At 37.0% G+C, this 24,065-nt stretch overlaps 1 protein-coding gene across 1 annotated transcript in view; it reads left to right on the forward strand.

Moving 5' to 3' along the window:
* Nucleotides 1–14,647: 14,647 nt before the first annotated feature.
* The window catches only part of LOC106873101 (uncharacterized), a 173,174-nt gene continuing 163,756 nt past the window's right edge, over nt 14,648–24,065 (forward strand). The window contains exon 1 of the mRNA XM_089366619.1: nt 14,648–14,753. The gene's annotated coding sequence lies outside the window, so the exon portion shown is untranslated. The remainder of the gene's footprint in view (nt 14,754–24,065) is intronic.

Below are 24,065 nucleotides of genomic sequence, written 5' to 3' on the forward strand. Positions count from 1 at the left end.
TCTAACTTGTCAGTATTTTCCCATTTATATTCTAGGCAGTGGAGGCGCAATGGCCCAGTGGTTAGGGCAGCAGACTCGCGGTTTCGATTCCCAGACCGGGCGTTGTGAGTGTTTATTGAGCGAAAACACCTAAAGCCCCACGAGGCTCCGGCAGGGGATGGTGGCGAACCCTGCTGTACTCTTTCACCACAACTTTCTCTCACTCTTACTTCCTGTTTCTGTTGTGCCTGTAATTCAAAGGGTCAGCCTTGTCACACTGTGTCACGCTGAATATCCCCGAGAACTACGTTAAGGGTACACGTGTCTGTGGAGTGCTCAGCCACTTGCACGTTAATTTCACGAGTAGGCTGTTCCGTTGATCGGATCAACTAGAACCCTCGACGTCGTAAGCGACGGAATGCCAACAATATTCTAGGCAACATACAGTTACGAAGGAGAAATATTCTGATAATTATAATTTAAATGGTACCACTCGAAATCGAAATACTGTTTTCTAGCTCTACAAAATAATGGACCAATAATTAATTCTAATGAGAAATAATGTTCATTCATCACGTGACTGATTTAAAGCATGCTGCACGTTTTCTTCTTTTGCGCGCTTTTTACTGAGGTGGGCTATACAGACTAGTGAATGAATAGATGGGGAAGAGTTGGCGATGTGAGCAGTTGGTATGAAGTCAGGTGACCGGGGACTACAGTCAGTGTAAAGTTGGCTACGAAGACAGTCGGGGAAAAGATGCGACGTGACCAGTCGAAGTGAACAGGGCGACGATACGGAGAACAACATTACAGAAGGCAAGTTGGTTTGCTGAGCTGGCCTGCGGTTTCCTAGCTGCTGACTTGGCTGTTGGAGCTGTGTTGGTGTCGGGAGACCGCATTTCGCAACAATACTATGTATACATATACAAACATATATGCACTAACCGTTTATATCTACACATATATTCAAGATTGTAAACTGTGTGTATGTATATATGTGTATGTAAGTGTGTGTGTATATATATATATATATATATATATATATATATATATATATATATATATAAGTCAGTAAATAGTGGGGTTGTGTTAACCGCACGTGGAGAAATAATAGGAAAATGTAAAAAAGCCAGAATGCTGAACTGGGAGCATAATTTAATGAAGATTTTTTCTAACCGGTTTTCATTGCGATGAAGCAAATTATCAAGAAGGAGAATGAAAATGTTTTTTTACAAAGAAGTACAAAAAAGTACAAAATGAAGAAAATAATATATAAAACAATAATATATAAAAAAAATAAATATACCCATACATTATATTGTCTTTGAGCTTTTGTAGTTCAATAGTAGTTCATGTATAAATTGGTAGGAGTTGAGAGTTTTGTTAGGTTTAAAAAAAGGGTTAAAAGTTTGTGCTAAGCAGGAAATGTGGTGTCAAAACAGGAAGTGTGTGTAAAGGGAGACAAGTGTTTTTAGTTAGAGTTATGAACTCTTTTTTTCAAAACAGGAAGTTTGTGTCTGTTCATAGAGAAATAAGGTCACTGAGGGGTGTGTGTGTTAAGAAATGGTTGGAATTTCTCTATGAAAAGATTCTCCTTGTTGATTCTTTCTTGTGTGGAGATTCTGTCTTTACATTGATAGAAAGGGAATATAATGAATTTAGGGTTTTTGTTTCTGGCGCAAGAGTCTATGTGGCCACTGAGTGGAATTTGGCGGTATTGAGGGAGGTTTATTTGTTCCTTATGGACAGCTACTCTTCTACGTAATGGGAGGCTCGTCTGTCCGATATAGAAGTTTTGGCAACCTGCGCAAGTAAGGACATAAATGAGGTTACTCGAGGAACAAGAGAAATTGGTTTTAATTTTAAACTTTGTTCCTCGTTTGAAGGTAAATTCAGAGCCTTCAAGTAGGTAAGGGCAGGTGCCACAATTAGGGCGTGCACATTTTTTAACTGATGGGGGTGGAAGTGGTGTATGTAGTTTGGAATTGGTTAATAATGTTTTCAAAGATTTGTGTTGCCTTTTGCATTTAAGGACTTTGTGTGTATTAATGATATTGTTCATTTTCGGGTCTGTGGTGAGTAAGGGGAGGTTTTGTTTAATTGTGGTGAATGCTTCGATGTTATTGGGGTTATGGGTGGAGATGTATGGAAGTATTTTGGGGTTGGGTGTGTTATTATGTTGGTTGGTTTTTAGTGTGTTTTTGTCAAGTTCCTTGGCACGTTTTATTCCAAGATCTATGAGTGTGGAGGGATATTGGCGTTGTAACAGTGTTTTTTTGAGATCTTGTAAGCGTATTTCTCGAGTGGTAGGGTCAGAGACAATGGTGCAAATTCTTTTAGCTAAATTAAAGGGGATATTTATCTTGGTGTGTTTTGGGTGGCATGAGCTAAAAAGGAGGTATTGTTGTGAGTCTGTAGGTTTGTGGTAGATGTCGGTTGTGATTTGGTTATTAGGTGTTTTTATGATTAAGAGATCAAGAAAAGGGAGATGATGTTTGCTGAATTCCATAGTGAATTGAATGTTGGGATGTATGTTATTAAGAATGGATTTGAATTCTAGAAGTTTTTCATAGGGTTCATTCCATATGATGAAACAATCATCCAAATATCTTTTCCAGTTATCCATTAAAAAGATGTGGAAAAGGTGTCCAAATTTCTGACGTGAGGTTTCATATAGTGTTAATTCAAAAAAACCCATTATGAGGTTCGCAAGGACTGGTGCAGCTTTAGTACCCATCGCGATACCACATTTTTGGCGAAAGTATGTGTCTGCAAACAGGAAGTAATTGTTGGTCAGAATGAACTTAAGTGATTCTATGATGAAAGTTGTGTTGATGCGATTAGGAAATGTTTCTGGGTGTTTGTGCAGCCAGAATTTAATTGCCTCAATCGCATATTCATGAGGGATATTTGTATAAAGGTTGACCACGTCAAAAGACACCAAGAGTGACTCCTCGTTTGTTGTTTTCGGGAGGTGATTGAGCATGTCAAGATCATCTCTGATGTAACTTTTGATGTGGCTTAGGAAAGGTTTCAAAAGAATGTCCAAGAAATTGCTTAAGCGATGTGTTTCGCAGGAGGTGCCTGCTATAATGGGTCTTAGTTTTAAATCTTCCGGTGCCTTGATGTTGATGTAGATTTCAGAGGAGAGTTTTTTAAACCTAACAAAACTCTCAACTTTCATGCATCCTTATTTTTCCTACCAATTTATACATGAACTACTATTGAACTACAAAAGCTCAAAGACAATATAATGTATGGGTATATTTATTTTTTTTATATATTATTGTTTTATATATTATTTTCTTCATTTTGTACTTTTTTGTACTTCTTTGTAAAAAAACATTTTCATTCTCCTTTCATCTCCTTTCATTCTCCTTTCATCGCAATGAAAACCGGTTAGAAAAAATCTTCATTAAATTATGCTCCCAGTTCAGCATTCTGGCTTTTTTACATTTTCCTATATATATATATATATATATAATATATGCGAGTGCGTGGGTACACACACACGGACATTGAAAGATAGTGATGGGGGGAGAGAGTGAGTGAGAGAGAAAGGATCTGGTTAGCAGGGTGCTCAATAGCTGGGGGGGGGGCCATGAAGCCGCTAATAGATGTGGGAGGTAAACAGTCTGGAGGACTAGATGACAATACAAGGGCCCCGCTCTGCATGCCCTTCACAAATGACAACGGTCACGACACCATCAATCTCAGAAACATGGCGGTCTCTGAGCTCGCCGGAAAAGATGGCCACATGGCCACATATGAGAGAAAACTTGATTCCAACAATTCAAGAAAACGCTATCTAATGTTTTGGAAGCAATTACGACGGTCCTCTGGAGAACAACGGTAATGCCAAAAACACTAAGACCTAACGAAACAAGTGGCTCAGGGCAGTTGATGAAAGCCAGCTACTTGAGTTTTAAAATACGATGCTTTCAGTATAACATCATACACAGACTGCAACAACCATTCTTGTTTTATGGCTATGCCATGACTCTGGTGGAAATAATGAAGAGGTTCAGTAATATATTATTCGTGCGAAGATGGTTGGACGTTCTCCAACTTGTAGCTCAGTCAACATGTCCAGCAAAACTTAGCCCCGCTTACCAATTCTATCAGTGGTGGAAGAATGTAAAACCACTTGCGTAAAAGCAATCAGTATATTGCTACTTTCTGAGAATGAGTCAGACGCGCCAACTAGGAAGTAATGAAGGAAGCACCAACAGATAGTTCGAGTAGTCTGCCAAAGACGGCTGGGACATGACAACTACAGCACCAAGAGTTGGGGAAATGCCCGTGTTAAGACGAGAGAGAGCTCATGGTTCAAAGGATGCCATCTAACAGAGGAAGATCGTCGTATAAAAGCGGTTGGGCTTGCGTGCCAAGGAGAGTGTACAGAATAGAGTAAGTCGCTTAAGCGACGACTATCCTGGAAGGAACTACCAGAGAAAATCGTCCTTCCTCCAGTGTACCATCGTTGATCTCTTGTCAATCCCAAATAACCTAAAAATATGGGGCAAAGAGAACCAATCCTGCAAGCAGTATAGAGCAACTTTTTTTTATCCTGAACTACATTTTGATCTGATGTCCTAGAGCACTGGAGAGAAAGCCGATACATGACAATCCTTAAAGAAATTGCTAAGTGGACTGACCTGAAGAGAGAGAGAGAGAGAGAGAGAGAGAGAGAGAGAGAGAGAGAGAGAGAGAGAGAGAGAGAGAGAGAGAGAGAGAGAGAGAGAGAGAGAGAGAGAGTTAAGGGCAGTAAACAACTGATATCAAAACCACACACACACACACATATACAGCACAACAATTAAAAACGCATTTAAGTATAAAGAGTGATGTATACTAACGTACCGATACATGCATGCATATACATATATGCACATGTAAATATGTTTGTACAAACATACAGACACGTATACATGTACACAGACCACGCACACATATACTCACACGTATGTAAACCAACAGTCCACACACACGCAAAAGTGGGTCATGGCTGCATAATATCAGCGTCCACTGCAAACAAATAATGTTTTCCTTTCACAAGAAGATCGCTGTCAGTTTAAAACGATACAATATGGAATTACATGAAAGCGAGCGAAAACGGAAAAAATAACTAACAATAAATTCTAAGAATGAATAATTCTCCAAAGAGGCTTCAGAGGGTTACAGGAAGAAGCCCCACAAAACTACGGTGATACTGACCACTAAAGCAAAAGCTTCCTCCCTATTGTCTTCCCTCAGTCTACAGGCGCTTGATTACAGTGGGCCCATTCACTAGAACCATGCTCGCCACTCTCATCCACTTTTCAGCAAATTTGCTGGGAGGCTGCACTTCCCACTTCACCCAACCCCCACTTTCCTTTTCCAGTGAAACTTGAAACACTTGATCAGGCCAAAGAGGATGGTATCAGCCTTTAGCCCTTTCAATATGGTCCACCATCCGACCATCTTCTAAAGCCCTCAGACAAATAAACACTGCCTGTCCTACCTGACCAAAGGAAAGCAGTGATTTTCACATTCAACTCAGCCGATAACAGGATCCGTCAGACACGTGACAAAAAGTGTTCAGCATAACTCGACAAGTTAGTAATACTCTGGTATTGGACTAATGCATGTGAAACAGATTCGTCGTTCAGCGTGCATCTTGCGCATGCACGGCTGACGGCACTTCTATGCCTGTAGAGTTTATCTCAAATGAGCGATGCCCACCGATAGCTCCGTCCCGAAACTCCTCTAGATTAGAGCAGCCAGTTGGTTTTCGTCTGCGCTCAGTCTCCTCCAGAACATTTTCACCCTTGCCAGACACTAACCTTCTGGACTGCAACTCTGTCAAAGAGACGAGCTGTGAAAATAAACGGCGACCACACTTGTTCACTAAAGGAAGTCCATTCTACGATACAAGTCGCAACTCGTTTCGAACAGTCGAGAGAAGTGCTGCTGAAAAGTCGCACACATCTGCTCGGGTTCGAGTAACATGCACCCATCATGGTTCAGCAAATACTGAACCGTAGCTTTGCTGCCACGTTTCGCCTCTCTTACTCGGGCTCGTCAGACAGGTTTCGTCTCCTCGTGTCGTGTCGTGTGTGTGTGTGTGTGTGTGTGTGTGTGTGCGTGTGCGTATGTGCGTGCGCGTGTGCGAGTTATCCTGTTTCAGTCATTATATTGCGGTCATGCTGGGGCACCGCCTTGAATTTTCGACCCCTTTACTCACTTTTTATAAGCCTAGTACTTATTCTATCGGGGATTTTTGCCGAACTGCTAAGTTACGGAGCAAGTAAACACAGCAGCACCGGTTGGCAAGCGGTGATGGTGACACGAACACACACACACACACACACACACACACACACACAGATATGTATATATACATATATGATAGGCTTCTTTAAGTTTCCATCTACCAAATCCCAGTGAACAGGTCACGGTTTCAAATGATGAAAATATTTTGACACAAATGAAATTTAAATGTTGAAATGAAACTAACTGCTTTTGTGTGTTCTTGAATGGCTTACAAACATCTTCCATGCTGCAATTGTTGATTTAAAATAGAGTTATGTAAACGAAAATTCATTTTAATAGCATATTTTTCGGTTAGAAAATGTTTTTTTCTTACACACACACCGACTTGATTTAGGTGGGGGTAAAAATTTAGATTACCATTTATTTTGGGGTTTTTTCCACCAATGGACCATGCGTGTGATACTTCGGTATCATCATTCCATAAAATGTGTTTAATGGGACAAAAATATTGTAAAAACATCAATACATGTGAGAGTGAAAAGGGAGGTTGGTTTGGGTTGTGCTAGAAACAGCAACGAAATCTCCCTTGGATTGTTTACCTTCTCCTCTGAAAATATTTACAATTTGTTTTGTTTGTTTGTTTTTTTTACTGAAAAGCCTCTTCCCACAGTTTTTAAGTTAAAAAAGAAAATGGCCAAAATCGGTTTGGATAGTTATTTTAAGGCTTTAGCATTCCAAACAGCCATAACAACAAAATCACTTTTAGATTTATTTTACAAAAATTATATGGGTATTTTTTTAAAATTTTCATTCATAGATAATGTTTTTACATTATATATAGATTAATAGAATACATTGTTGGTTTTCCAAATAGCAAATTAAAACTTGAAATAAAAATATTAAAAGAGAAAGTGAGAGACTTTGCAAATGAATATGGAATACTCCACAGTAAATGCAATAAATATTTGAATTTGTGAAGAATTGGACGCAGTGAATACAATGAATATTTAAATTTGTGAGAAATTGGAGTTTAAAAAATTCAATAAACTTGAGAAATCGAAATTATAGGAAATTTCTTAGAACATGAATTTATAAAAATATTTCCAGACGGTCAACCCTTTAATTTCTTTTAGTACTTTTAGTAGTTGCAACATACCTAATTAATAAGCAGCTTTTTCAATTATAGTACTGTGAAATGGGGTTACTTTGAATACCAGGGTAACTTTGAACAAAATACATTTTGTCTTCTCTTATTACTTGTTACTAAAATTTCTTACAGAATTGTTTAAATGTGTTGTTAAACTTTAGAATTATATTTCTATGTATGTATGATAATTTCAATACATAAAGTAAAATTTGTAAATATAACTTTGATTATCCACTCAAAGAAAGAATTTGTCAACTTCTTCAAATTCCAGCAAAACAAACGTTTTTGCAAGGTATGAATACTTTTGTCAGTAGCTAAAGCACTTCTTGCATAAAAAATACAAGCTTTTGTTAAAATATGATGTTAATATAACTAGTTAATAATTTTCTATTGAAGTGTTTTTATAACTTTGGTATCTTTGTAAAAACTTGTATAACATGACATGTCCCCTCTTTGATTATCCAGGAGGGTTACTTTGAATGGCATTCAAAGTAACCCAAATCACTGTTTCCAGCAGTAAGCAGGATGCTACCACCCAATTCCACACATATGCTTCAACCACTTGACATGGCATTCTATGGGCCTCTTAAAAAAGGTTGGAGAAAAATCTTAAATGATCGGAAGGCTTATGGCAGGAAGAACTCAAAGACCTTAAAGAAAGATGCTTTTCCTGCTCTGCTCACACAGCTGCATGCTGCTCTCTTTCCTGAAAGTGGTCACTCACAGCAAGAATTTGGAAAGTGGTTTCATGAGATGTGGAATTCACCCTTTTCATCCAGATAAAGTTTTGGATCAGCTACCAGACCATGAAGTGAGCAAAGAAGATGATGAAGTCATCAATGTAAGAGTTTCGGATGTTGTGTTGAGAATGCTAAAGTCAATGAGAGGAGTGGATGAGAGCAGACCAAAGAAGAGACGAAAGAAGTTGAACATTACCCCTGGCAAAAGTACAAGTGTTGAGGACATCAGTGCTTCTGGTAGTGATATGATGGCCACCATTTCATCAACGGTTATAGAGAAGCATGGAGAGAGAGAGCAGCAAGAGAATTTGGATAGTGATGATTCTATGAATGAATGTGACAGGCACTCCAGTACTTTAGACATGGTAAGAGCAGAAAACACAGAAAGACAAAGTAGTTTTGTTGGAAACTCTGTCGTTGTGAGGTATGAGGGGCAAACATTTCCTGGTCAAGTGATCTCAACTGGAAGTGATGGAGCACTCGTGTCATCATTGACAAAATGTAAAAAGATAGGGTGGAGGTGGCCACTGATGGAGGATAAACTCATCTACAACTGGGAAGATGTGGTGGAAATGAAAACAAAAGAGATTCCACTGAACAACGGGGGTTTCTATTGATTCCCTGACCTTGAACAAGAATGGGGAATATAAAATGTGCCTTACTGATAACTGTGTGACATTTTCTTTAGTGCTATAACACTTAAAGCTGTTTATTGACTTTTCATTAGTATTTGTTAATAAAAAACATTACTGTTCAAAGTAACCCCAAATCAGGGGTTACTTTGAACAGTGACAATTATTTCAAAAAAATAATCAAATATTGACTGCAACTTATTTTTACTTCATATATCAGTTTACCTATTTAGTCCCCCTATCATAGTCAACTTTAGTTAAGATAGAAAAAAAGGTTATGAAATTATTGCAATAAGAAGTCTAAAACTGTTCAAAGTAACCCTGTTTTATGGTATAGATTGAAACATACTCATATAAACAATACTTAGATCTTAAAATACATATAGAAATACTGTGCTGTGAGTAACGTTTCAAAACAATTCACAAAAAAAGGTAAAAAAACACTCAATATGTATGTTTACATACGATTGTAGAATTAAAACAACCCGAAAGGAAAGATTATCGAACTTGTGAACAACTTTAGATTTGATTCTGACAAAACTGTGTCAAATCTTTTAAAAGATCATTGTCTGTTTTGAAAATCAAATACAAATATCAGTGAATTGACAAAACCATCATGGCTAAATGTATAAGACGCCTTCAACCAAATCATGACTACAATCATTGTATACAATGGACCTATAATCTTAACAAGAATTTATATAAAGCATATATACAATCAGACTGCCAACAGCTTGGTTTTATGCAATGGGTAAAAAATTTGTGCAACTCCAAACAAGCAGAATTAAATTTTCTCTAAGACACTTAAATGAATAAACAAAATGTAAATTTAAATGAATAAGCAAAATGTAAATTGATACCTCTAATGGAAATGTCAGGTTTAAAGCACGTGGACACTATAAAGCCAGCCATTGAAGATAATCATTCCACTTCCACTGAGGGACAGACAAAACGGTCAGCTAAATCTAACAAACAAAACACCAACAATTTAGATGAAATCCATACTTACACTGTACAAACAAAACACCAAAAGCTTGTGGACACCTTGCAAGTGATCTGGAATGATACATTTCAACAACTCCACAATATTAATTTGAATGACAGGCTAAACAACACCAGTATACGTAAAGAACCTGGTGAATTAGAATTAAAGACAGTAAATGAAATAGCATGCAAATATCTGAAGACAACACATTCCACAGATATGAAAAGAACCCACAAAACCATTAACCTTTTGGTGTGTCTCACAGTTATTACATTGCTAGTGTATTGCAAAGAGCTGAAGCTATGCAATTGAAATTCAAGCAGAAAGCCTGAACCAGTAAGGTTAAAAAAATACCAAAAAACTCAAAAAAATGAACTTTTGTTCTTATGAAAATGCATCCCACTGATAGTAACAACTTAGCTGAAAAACTAAAATATAACTCTACAGTATGTAAATATATAAAATATAAACCTACAGTATATAAATATATAAATGAAAATTGCTCAATAAATCATTTGCTTGAGATCTCAAGTCAATTTATTGCAGCTACAATGTGAATGGCTCAGTCTTTGTGAAAGACATCCCCACAAAAGATCAGGTTGGGGCTTACTGGAGATCTGTGTGGGAAACAAGTGATAATTTCAACAAACAAGCCATATGACTGAAAGAAGTGGAGCAGGGCTTCTTGGCAGCATGATCAGCAAAAAGATTGTGAAATAGATGGCAAAAGACTGAAACAGTTCAAGGGAAAATGTCAAACAGGAAATCCCCAGGCTCAAAATAGGTTACTGACTGAAGATTTTTACCTTTTATTGGCAAGATTTCATACGGTTATTTGGAGAAGTATCAAGGGCATGTGAGAACTTCCTCAACTGTCCCAACTACTTTCCTTATCTCCCAAAATAACCAAACTACTCTTGCTAAAAATTACCACCCAACTGGCAGCCAGAACATGTGCAAATTATACACTGGGTGCCTCAATCTGTTCTTGAATGATCCTTGAACCAACAACAACATTATAATACCTGAGCAAGCAGGGGAAAGAAGGGGATGTTGGACTATACACAACTGCTACTAATTAGCAAAATGATCCAGGAAAAACAGTAAAAAATGTTGCAGGGACTTAACCGCAATGTGGCTGGACTACCAGATGATTTTTTATAGTAAACCATATGGGTGGACTATCAGGGCTTTACAAAGTCCCACAACCACTTGTGAGTGCTATTGAGTGCCTGACCAAGACATGGTGTACCACTTTGCTCCTTAGTGATAAGGAGCAAGTTGAGTCAGATAGCATTCACTACCAAAAAGGTATCTTTCAGGGTGATAGCCGGTCAGTGTTGCTCTTCATCCTCACATTAAACCCACTCAAACCTATTTTGATGTCATATGAAGCACATATTGAGACACTGAAACATCTGCAACAGAGGAAAGAGACCAATAATTCTCTTGCCCAAGTTTGTAACCATGAAATCAACATAATTAAGATAGCTAATGAACTTGAATGGAGATATGAAATACAAGTTGAAACAGATCTCTCCCCAAGGAGCGTTGGTAAAATCTATTTATCAGAACAAAATTAAGTGGACCAGTTCACTGAGAAGATAGTACATGAGTACTTGGCATGAAAAACACAAACTATAAAAGGGATTGATTATGTCAAAAGCTTGGAAGGGAGTAGCAATGAGTTTATGACATCCCACTTTGAAGGCTACCTCCATGCAATTCAAAAACAAGAGCAAGAATCCCTAGTAAGTACCTACAGAATAAAAGGCAGAAAATATTGACAGACAACAAATGTAGGCTATGCAAGACCAAGACTGAAGACATCCACTACATTATTGCCAACTACGAGAGAATGTTTTCCAGTTATCTTCCCATGGGGCATGATGCAGTGGCCAACACAGTCTGGAACAGGATAACAAAAAAGGAAACACCTACTGAGCAAGTTGACCATATTCAGACTGATGGATCAAAAGAACCTTCTTGGCATACAACGGAGAACCATCACCATAAAATGTGTGTGTGTACAGTAATCTCTCTCTTATCTGGTACCACAGGAACTGGAGTGTTCTCCAATAATTCAATTTTCCGGGTGATCATCACTTACCAAAGTGCTACCATTGCACTTTACAAAAATTATTAAAACTCTCCATTATACATTAGTATTATCCTTAATATTCTGAATACAGTGGAAATGGGAGAAATAGGAAGAAATAATAGTATAATTCATGTGAAAAATAAGTTTTATTAACTTAAAATACAAGTACAGTATTTCATTTTAGTACTAGATACATTGTGTGTGAGGGTGAGTGTGTGTGTGTACAGTTAGATGTATGACTACTACAGTTTGAGTTAGAGCTTCAAGTAGATTATCAATATATATCAAGTCACCTTTCAGTACAGTGGTTAATCAACCACTTACTCAGCAATATTATTAGTTATGATATACAGAGCACTATACAAGCTCGTCGAAACGCCGGTGTTAAAACGTGGGTAGCTGATGAAGTAGAATGTTCTCTATGTGGCTCGTGTGTTCTCGTCTACGTTTGTTTGCAATGTCCTGTACCCAGATATGCACCTATACATACAGGTGGATGTCGGTATGCACATACCTGTACGTATATATGCATATACTCATTTACTATTTGTTTATATATATATATATATATATATATATATATATAATCACCAAATTTTGACTCAGAATAAGCAGTGTTTCTACAGAAGTTCAAGGGAAACAACACTCGCTGTCACTGAGTGATGTTGAGATATACAATGATTATGTCCCTTACACTCGGAATCTAAGAAAAGTCCTTTCAAAATTGAACAAGCATACAAGTAAAACTTTTTACAATGTTAATGTAAATGAGTTTTCTTTACGAACTTTGGCATGGAAATAAAATATATGAATGATTTATTATCTGAAAAATGATTATTATTATTATTGTCGTTATTTGGTTGTGTATTTGGTTAACGATACGCTATCTGCGAAATGCTCAGATGCTTGCATTTTAATTCAGGTGCAGGTAATTCAGTTGATCGAACGGCTGAACCTTCTTGGCGTACAACGGAGAACCATCACCATAAAGTGTGTGTGTGTGTGTTATTAATATTCTGCGGAGGGCTAGGGGTGGGAATGTATGATAACTTTGTTGCAGAAAATTTGGCTGTCGACGAGATTGGACATAAGTGGATTTGTTCCGGAGAATTTTCAAACTGGGGATTATGAAGCTTATAGAAATCCCTGGCTTTGCAATGATATCATAAGGAGGAGGATATTGTTGGTTACAGATAAATGCTTCGTGTATTAAAGCAGGCACAGTTTCAGGAATTTTTCGAAGGGAGGGCACAAGATCAGAAGGGAATACAATTCCAGGAGAAAAGAGCCTAATAATATTATTTAGAAGGGTGCACTTCTTTTCTTAAAGCGGGTGCCGGGGCACGTTTCCCTCATGCATCCCGCTTGGGTTCACCCTTGTTAGAGTGCCGTCAGCCAGTGCCTGTCCGAGATGCATGTAGAACGAGCATTTGGTGTTATGTCAAACAGACGTCGCGTTTGGGATGGAACTGGCAATCGGCTGAATCCGTTGTGAAGATCGCTGGTTTACTTTCCTTTGGCCGGGAAGGGCAAGTAATTTTCCTGTCTTGTGACTGTGGTGAACTGAAATGACAGAATCTGAAAGTTAGAACATGACCGAAAGGGCAAAAAAGACTTTCCTCTTCTTACTCTCATCAACTTTGTCAAGTTTTACTTGGAGGGGTCTGCTGGTTCGGTCATATATAATGCATATGAATGACAGTTACTGAACACTTATAATTGATGGAACTTTTAGAAGTGGGAGACCCAAGAAAACATGGGACGAAGTATTGAGAGTGGGAAGGCAGGAGGTGTAGCCCTCAGTAAATTTGTTGAAATGTGATTGTGAGAGTAAACAATATAACTTGAGTGACTGGACCTACTCAAAGTAGGTGCCTGTAAACCAAAAAATGGCAGGACTTGTTCATGGCCCCGCAAGGTTTCACGATTGACCTAAGGTACTTATCACCACTATTGGGAAATTTTCAGTGCTGGTATTATTTCGGTAGAGTTTTATTTGGGTGGGGACGCATGTTGCTAGAGATCTCCACAACCATGTTTTTCTTATTTTCTTTTTACACGTTTTTCAGAAACCCCCCATTGTATTGCGTTCTGTCCTTTACATTGCCCTCAGTGTCTTAGATCCATTATGGATAACAAAGAAATTATCGATAAAGTACCAGTCAAGTAATCGCGGTCGATGGTATCGACTAACCCCCACCCTTCAAAATTGCTGGTTTTCTGCCTTAAAAAAAGGTTGGCACCAGTAGTTTGACTGCTGACGCCATTCCGAATAGATCTATCCACAACAGCTTCCAATTCGTGCGAAACATCGTAGAAAGAGTGGGTAAGGAGCCAAGCACGAGTGGGACCCTAATCAACTTATATGGATTGAAAACTTTCGATAGAGTCGACCACCAATACTTAGCGGCTGCCCTCCCACAACGTCTGGTTTCGGTCTTGCCTTTAAATGTTGCGTCACAATGTACAGTGACATTTTTTTTTCTACTTTAGGCACAAGGCCCGAAGTTTTGGGGGAGGGGGCTAGTCGATTAGATCGACCCAGTACGCAACTAGTACTTAATTTATCGACCTCGAAAGGATGAAAGGCATAGTCGACCTCGGCGGAATTTGAACTCAGAACGTAAAAACAGACGAAATACCGATAAGCAATTCGCCCGGCGTGCTAACGTTTCTGCCAGCTCGCCGCCTTAGATGTACAGTGACATTTGCTTGGTACATGATACTCAATAGTCACCTATCGTAACCATTTAGTGTTATACGTTCGGTCTATCAAGGTTACCTCCCCTGGTCTCTTCTGCGTAAACTGACTCTTGAGCTACTATTGTGGAAACTATAGATACTGAGGGACACTCTACGCGAACTGATTAATGAATGTTTTATAAGAAACTGATCTAATGGAGTTGGAAGTTGGGTACGTCTTCTAAGAGGAACAGCCAAAAATACTCATAAAGCTGTCTGTATTCTTAATTTTTGTATAACCTACAGTGAAACTTAATATTTAAATTGCTTTCCATTTCTTTTTAAATACATTTTGTTACATTTCATGGGTGTGAATTATATAAGAGATATGCTGCCTACAGCATAACCGATGTTTATATTTTGTCCCGGTTTTAGGTTTCAATTCATCATATTCATGATTGTGAATACAAATTCTCCAGACTCCTGGACCAAAAAGACCAATAAATATGTGCACAAAAGGAATTAGCTCCCTTAGTGCACTGTAAAAGACAAACGAATTGGCGAATTACTGAAAACAGATAATTGACTGTAAAAACAATAAATTAAAATCCATTTCACACATAGGATAATAGTGACGAACAAAGAATTCCGAGTTCTCTGTCTTCTTGCTCAGATTGAATTCAGATATCTCAAAGAGGTGAGCATGTGTGGTTGAGGACGCTCGAGATCGTGTACTTGAGCCCGTTTAGTCAAAATTCAAAAGCACGTTTTGATAGAACACATATCGTTAGCTGTTGGGCGTGAGGGTTTGGTCAGCACTATAAGCATGTATAAGATTGAGGCGCAGAGGGTGGGACTGCAAACTTAAGGGTCGGCCAAGGCAGCACACACTAGATCAGGCCCATTGACTGACTTCGATACCTGGGGGTGCTTCAGAATATTCTGGGTGAGTTTCGAAATAAGTGTATCACTAAATCTGAAGATGCACTATTGAATAGCGAGGGGGCAGTGCCGTCCAGTGCACCCCTTTAGTGACGGCCATGCACTAGCTAGACCACAGATCAACAGTACTTGTGTTTTATGTTTTCGTTTACAATCGATTTCATGCGGAAAAGTTTCAGAGATTGAAATCAAGTCCTGTTTACAAAATGCTTGTTTCAAGATGGAGCGTTTGAGTCTCTGCATTTTAAATGTTTTGAAACTATCCTAGACCACTTCTTCCCAAATTGTTTTAAGATTAAAAAGAATTTTGAGCCGCTTAGTGTGGATTTTGAAGATTTATGGCAGATGACAGGAAATTGTACACACACAAACATAATGTGTGTGTATATATATATATATATATATATATATATATATATATATATATATATATATATATATATATATATATATATATATATTGTGTCTGTGTCTGTGTCATTCAGTTTTATTTCAAGATTTTTTGCCAATAGAGAAAGAAGCAGTTTCTAATCTAGATCCAAGGCTACTTCATTGGAATTTCAACATCAACAGGGTATTTTTGTTAATTTGTTTGTATGTATGTATGTATGTATGTATGTGTTTGTTCAGATTTGAATGTTTTGTTTTATGTATGTCTTCTCATACATATACTTGCATATCTAGACATGCTCCTTTAAATCAGCTTTCTCCTTTCTGGTTTTGAGAAGTCTAATTTCTCAAGATTAGTATTCAGGCAGTGTTACATATCCCAGGGCCAAAATAATTACAGGTATAAACCTGAACTTGCAATCTGGATAGAGTAACTGCAAATTTCTCAATAGTTCAACGTAGGTATTCTCTTTTTCATTGATCTTCAGCTTTATGTTAACATCCACTGGACAGCTGATTTCCACAACTGTACAGAGATTCTCTTCTCTATACCAAATCATTATTATCTGATTTATTGTCTTTACATTTTATTGAGGTTTTCTCTGGGACATTCCACCAGTGTTCCTTTTTATTATGAGTGGCTATGGCTTTTCCATACTGTGGGCTCTAATTTGTTTGTCCTTTGGGGTTATCCTTCCAACAGATCTCATTATATAATATCCTAACTACAACATCATATCCCATCGGTAGATAATGCTGTGATGACATAATTTTTGGATAACTGCTTATGATGTGGATATCTTCAGTGTTAACTCTACAATGTCTGCATTGGTTATCACATTTTACTACATTTTACTGCATTGGTTGTTACATTTACTGCATCTCTGTCCCTTTTGTGCATCAGGTATTTGGTTGATATTTCCTGTTCCTGGATTGTAAATGCATACTCTTCAAAGTGGGAGGTAGTAATCCAGTTGCTGGTTCATGATAGACTGCTTTGATGATCAATGTTACTATCATCTTGGAGCTTTCTATTAACATATCCATGTATTTTCTTCTGTTCATATATGCTCAGCCTTTCATCTGATGATATGTTGCAGTAGGGTCATGACTTTTTTGGGCATGTATTTAAGTTTATCCGACAAGGAATGTATGCAACTTGGTCAAGGGCTGCACTTCGATGCTTGGTGATTAAAAGATGTTGCTGAAGGGGTATGATACAACATTCAAAGGCATTTTGGATCAATATTAAGCCTCTGCCGCCTTGTTTATATTTTAAGTAGAGGCAATCTACATCACTGTTAATGTGGAAATTATGTGTGCTTGCTTGTATCTTCCAGCTTGCTTGTATCTTCCAGCTCGCTGCCCTAATGATATTGATAATAATGGAAAGCTTTAACATTTCCTATATTGCCAGGATGGTACATACATGCACACATACATATGGTTGTGAAAAGAGGGAAAACTGTAAACCAGACTAGCAACATCTCCATCAATGAATTAACTGTTTCCTCTATGTCAGATGAGGAATGTTCAGGTATCTAGGGGTGGATGAAAACATATCTTACAATGGTACCTGTAATAAAACACGTGTCACTAAGGAATATTACAGACAATTAAAGAAAATTTGGACCTCAGAACTCTCTGCTTTCAATAAAACAGTGGCCTACAATGTGTTTGCAGTGCAAGTACTCATACCAAAATTTGGGTTGCTTCATTGGATACTTGAGATCTGAGCTATTGATGTATTTACATCAATAGCTCAGATCTCAAGTATCCAATGAAGCAACCCAAATTTTGGTATGAGTACTTGCACTGCAAACACATTGTAGGCCACTGTTTTATTGAAAGCAGAGAGTTCTGAGGTCCAAATTTTCTTTAATTGTCTGTAATATTCCTTAGTGACACGTGTTTTATTACAGGTACCATTGTAAGATATGTTTTCATCCACCCCTAGATACCTGAACATTCCTCATCTGACATAGAGGAAACAGTTAATTCATTGATGGAGATGTTGCTAGTCTGGTTTACAGTTTTCCCTCTTTTCACAACCATATGTATGTGTGCATGTATGTACCATCCTGGCAATATAGGAAATGTTAAAGCTTTCCATTATTATCAATATCATTAGGGCAGCGAGCTGGAACAATTGTTAGCATTCCAGGTGAAATGCTTAGCAGTATTTCGTCTGCTGCTGTGTTCTCAGTTCAAATGCTGCCAAGGTCGACTTTGCCTTTCATCCTTTCAGGATTGATAAATTAAGTAACAGTTGAGTATTGGGGTCGATGTAACCGACTATCCCCCTCCCCCAAATTTCAGGCCTTGTGCCTATAGTAGAAAGGATTATTATCATCATCATCATTTTCATTATCATCATCATCATCATCATCATCATTTAGTGTCTGCTTTCCATCCTGGCATGGGTTAGACACTTTGACTGAAACTAGTAAGCTGGAGAGCTGCACCAGGTTTCAGTCTGATTTGGTATGGTTTTTATGGCTGGATGCCCTTCCTAATACCAACCACTCCAAAAGTGTAATGGGTGATTTTTTTGTGCCACCAGCACAGGTGCCTGTTATGTAACACCGGCATCAGCCACAACTATGATTTCATTTGGCTTGATGAGTCTTTTCAAGTATGGCATATCACCAAAGGTCTCAGTCACTTATCTCAAAACATAATTAATCTGTTGAGAACATAAGCAGTCAGAACAAAAGTCTTCATAAATATATGAAGATTGAAAAAACTGGAAAAAATTCATTCCAGTATGGTTGTATTTGTTCATGCCAGTTTACAAGAAGATGTGGTCTGCTACATTTAATATATTTTCTATTCACCATTTTAATATATTTTCTAGTATATTTTCTATTTTAATATATTTTAATCATTTTTCATCTCCACAACAGTAATATCAAGCAAATTTAAATAAAAGAAACTTTCTTCAACTGGACTAGCTGTTGGACAAATACTTCAGGAACATCAAGAGCCATCTAGATACAGTGGGCAATGTACTTCATCTAAAAAGAAGTCACAGGCGTCAGTTCCTTCAAACAATATTCAGAATGATATAATCAAATCTTTGACTATTTATCTAAGAAAATCAATATTAAATGAAATCAAGACAGTGACAATATATTAATTTTTAATGAGTGTATCTACAGATGTTTGCCCGCTCTGAATAGGCTGTGTTTGCTATATGTGTATGCTGTGTTTCAGATAATAAAATCAAAGAATATTTCATTGAAAATATGTGATGTAGATATCTACAGCTGTCTTTTAGGGAAATAAATGGCTTACAGATAGTAAGCTTAAGGGATCAGAGTTATGATAGAGCTGCTAACATGAGAAGATCGTATAAAAGCCTCAGTCAAGAATTATTCTTTGCAATGAACAAGTGTTATAAATTCGCTGTGCACAATACTTGAAACTCATTCTTGTAGAAAGTATATAAAGATTACCAAAAGGTAATCTTTATATTCAACTTCCATCACAAATATTTAATTTTTAGTAAGCCTGTTAGCTATTTGAAAATATGCTGAAATTCCATATATTATAATAGCAAGATCTGGCAGGCGTAAGCTGACCAGTGCTTCCCACTAAGAAGGTCCAATGGATCAAAATCATGTGATATGGGAGTTCTGGTGCCCATGACAGATGAATTTTGTCTGCTATGATCTTTATGTTTGCCTTATCCTTGAAAGATCCTCTCACTTAAGTACTTGGTGCAATTTCCCATGTATCTGTAGACTTCATTGTTCCTATGCATCTTCCACACATGAACACTACATTCTTTGTTATCCTTCCTGTGATTCCACTGCACCTCTTGTGTGTCCATAACTTGCACTGGGTATGCCAAATGAAACTTCAGCCTTCACCTTGCCTACATATTGAGTTGGGCCATTTTGTTGCTTACTAGGACCTTGGTCTTTGCTATGTTAACTTTAAGGATCTTCAATTCCAGGTTTTGCCTTCACACCTGGAACTTTTTTTCTAGTTCTGTTACAGATTCTGCTATGAGAGCAAAATCATCAACATATTGTAGTTACCATGAGCATCCAGTCTTAAATTCCTCTGTTATGGCCTGGAGGATGATGATGAATTGAAGGGGGCTCAGAACTGAGCTTTGGTGAACACATTTCTGTATAGTAAATTCATCACTCTATTCATGGTTAACTCTCATCTAACTAAAAGCACCCCTACAGATGACCTGTACCACTTTTACAAGCCATATCACAGAGCAAGGTACTCTGTCAAAGGCATTCCTCAGAGCAACAAATGCCAATTACAATGGCTTATTCTTAGCTAAACACTTCTCTTACAGTTTCCTGACTAAGAAAATAGTGTCAGTAATGTTTCTCCCCAGCACAAAACCAAACTGCATTTCATCTAACCTAATAATTGACTATAACTCTCTCTATAACTTACATCACCTGGTTCAGCAATTTGATGTCTCTATAATTGCTTCTATCTAAGGCATCTGACTCACCTTTGAAGCAGCTGCTTAATTTGCTACTTCCCCAGTCACTAGGGATTATGCCTTCCAGAATAACCTGGTTAACTATATGGGTAACTAGATTGTATTCTTCTCTACCAAATATTTTAAGCCTCTCAGCAATAGCTTCTGATGGAAGAGGAGCTTTCTCTGTCTTCATATCTTTAATTGCCTTATTTATCATACTTCTATCAAATAGGATAGCTGGTCCCTCTGTTGGGTTCACATGGTGGTGGGGACATCCTTTCTCTCATTCATTCTCCACATTTAATAGTCTTTCATAGTAGCAAGCTCCTCTATGCCTTTTTCTTTTCAGAATCACTATGTGCAAGCATACAATTATCCATCAATACACACTTCTCTCCCACATCTCAATTCTCACTGACACTCTATCTAGCAAGCTGGAACACCTCAAGTCTCTGATCCACACACTGTAAGACATGGGCAAACCTCTTCTTTTCTGCTTCTTCCCTTGCTAGATAAACCTGCTTCCTAGCTTACCTGATATGCTTTTTGCTACTGTCATCAGAAAACGAAAATATATTTATATATTTTCTAGTTTGCTACATCATTTTACATAAGCTAGTCATTTGTACTCAGTCAAATCACCACTGCCTACATGCAATCAAGTATTTGGGCAATGCATGAAACAGTGCTTACACCATATGGTTCTAATTAATAAGCAGTTTAAGATGTATTTGATTTATTATTCAATGCTTTGATGGTTTTTTGTTGTTTTTACTCTTTCAAAATTTTAACTAATTATGGTGTAAGAATCTTCCATTCATCTGAATACTTTTTTTTTTACTGAAATATCTTGATTATTCTTCGTTTAAATAATTAATTATGGAGCACTTATATAATTAATTAATAGGACTTATTAATACCCTAAATCTTTTATTGGTTACTCTATATTTGTTTATTTTTACCTAATTATGTTGTATGGGTCTTTGAATAATTTTAACACTTATAGTTTATTTTTAACTATATTAAATATTAATTAGGCAAACTATACCTCATGTAAACTATTTGATTTTGAAATTCTAATATTCAGTTTTTTGTATAGTCACAAGGCCTGAAATTTTGGAGGCTGAAGATAGTCGATTACATCAACCCTAATGCTGAACTGGTACTTATTTTATTGACCCTGAGAGGATGAAAAGCAAAGTCAACCTCATCAGTATTTGAACTTAAAACATAAAGACAGGCCAAATGCCATTAAGCATTTCACCTGGCATGCTAACAATTCTGCCGACTCACCAATGAATTCAATATCGACAGTAGAAACACTTGCGACTTTTTCCCATTATTTCTGTTTGATTACCAAAAACATACTTAATATCTTTAAATGAAGTAAGTGGTGTTGTACTGAATAATGCACATAAAACATTTTTAATGAAGAGAAATTTCCGTTTTATTGGAGAAAGAAAACAAAAATTAGTTTTGGTTGTTAGCATCTTACAAAACAGAGGAGAGATAAGTTCAAAATATTGGTTTCTAATTCTGCCACAAGGCCAGCATGTTTGGGGGAGGGAGTAAGTTGATTATATCAACCTTGGCGTTCAACTGGGACTTATTTTATTGACTCTGAATGGATGAAAAGTAAAGTCGATGTCGGCAGAATTTGAACTCAGGGTAGTAAAGACAGATGAAAGGCTACTAAGCATTTTGCTTTGTGTGCCAATGATTCTACCGCTTGCTGCTTTAGATAATTTCAAAATATTAAGAATTAATTTTAAGATATACCATTCTCATATTTAAGGGAAAATCTGATTTTTTTCAGTCAGTTAATGACAACAATGGACATGTTTCAGTATTATTAGATCTTATCAGCAAAGCATAGTTAGCATGAACCTGTTTGATCAAAAGACAGAAGTTTTATGTTTTGGGATTTTTTTTTTTTAATAGAATAAAATTTCTGAAAATTTTGGACCAATAGTAGTTTGTATAAGATTAAACTAGTGAAAGTAACATTTACAAAGCTCATGGCATCAATTAAAATAAATCAAGTTGAAGTTGATGTACAAAATGACGTACCCAAAATATTCTGAATAATTTGAATAACTAATACTTTTCCTCTTCAAAATCTAGTGGCAAGCATTAATTTCTTTGTTTTCAAAATATGTAGAGTTGGCATAAAGTCTAAGAGGATTTCCTTTATTTCTAATTTAACAAATTATCTTAAGATTAAGATAATCTACTAAATTAGTTTTTCTTCCTAACAGGCAATCTTGTAATGTCAATTTGTATCAATGATGATTGAATCAAATTACATCTTCATAGGGAATATTACTTACAGTTGCTAAGTATTCACTTATGAAATAGTATCTTGGATTAAACAGATCTTACCTCCAGCTTACGAGTTAGCTAAGATGAAATAAGGATTATTGTAAATATAGACACTGACACAAAGTCCAGGATGAAAGATCGATTAAAGTTTCTTTTTATAATTACGTTGTTTCTTTTGAGAATATGTAAGTGCCAGGTGAGATTGTTATTATGTATATATCTATGATCCATTTTAAAGAAAAAATCTGCATGCGCAAGTATTTTCACATGTGCATATAGATTGATGTCAGCTGGTGTAATCTGTATGTGTGTATATGTGTCTGTGGATGTGTCATCAGCTCATACAATTTTACTAATCTTTGCTGACATGTAAAGATTCATGTTGAATGTTATTTATGTTTCTTACAAGACAGTCAACCTTGGATCTAGAAAGTGGGTGAAGAGAATAGGAAATTATGACATCTATACCAGTGAATATGTGTTGAGAAAAAATTATGTGTGTATTGGATGATGTATTATCTTGATATAAATTTAATTAAATTTATAAGATTGCAATTGATCAGACTCAGACTTAATTTTAATTGGGGAGAATATAAAAGAAATCTTGGAGAGGTGAAAATCCAAGTTATTTCCAATAGAATTTGAGCCTGAAACAACGCCGCCTGAATAGAGACTGTGCAGTACATCTGAGGCTGGCAGTTTACTGTTTGGGCCATTTTCACTGCATTAATATTTCAAATATTGTTTTCACTATTCCTGATTCCACAGTCATAAGAAACAATGCTTGTTTAGGATTTAGGCACAAGGTTAGCAATTTTGAGGGGAGGGGTTAATCACTTAAATCCATCTCAGTACTTGATGAGTGCTTTGTTTTATCAACCCAGGATGGGTGTCTAACAAACCTGACCTTGGAGAGATTTGAATTCAGACCTCTGAAAGAGCCAGAAAAAATACCACAAGGCATTTAATATAATGATTCAGCTTGTTCACCACTTTTCAGCATTCTGTAATAATAATTCTTTCTACTGTCGACAAAAGCCTGAAATTGTGTGGGAATGGAGCAGATAGTCAATTACATCAACCCCAGTGCTCAACTGGTGCTTATTTTATTGACTCTGAAAGAATTAAAGGTTAAAGGCAAAGTCAACCTCAGCAGGATTTGAACTCAAAACATCAAGCTAGAAGAAATGCCACTGAGCATTTTGTCTGCTGCACAAAAGATTCTGCCAGCTTGCTACTGTAATAACAACCTTTTCTACTATAGCTGTAAGGCCTGTTGCCATTGCAATAATAGTAATTTCAAATTTCGTCACAAGGCCAGCAATTTCGGGGTGGGGGTGAGTTGATTACATCAACCCCAGTACTCAACTGGTACTCATTTTATCAACCTTGAAAGTACGAAAGGCAAAGTCGACCTTGGCAGAATTTGAA

This window comes from Octopus bimaculoides, chromosome 19 (genome assembly GCF_046866305.1).
Source record: "Octopus bimaculoides isolate indiv1 chromosome 19, ASM4686630v1, whole genome shotgun sequence".
In the NCBI taxonomy this organism is placed as follows: Eukaryota; Metazoa; Mollusca; class Cephalopoda; order Octopoda; family Octopodidae; genus Octopus; species Octopus bimaculoides.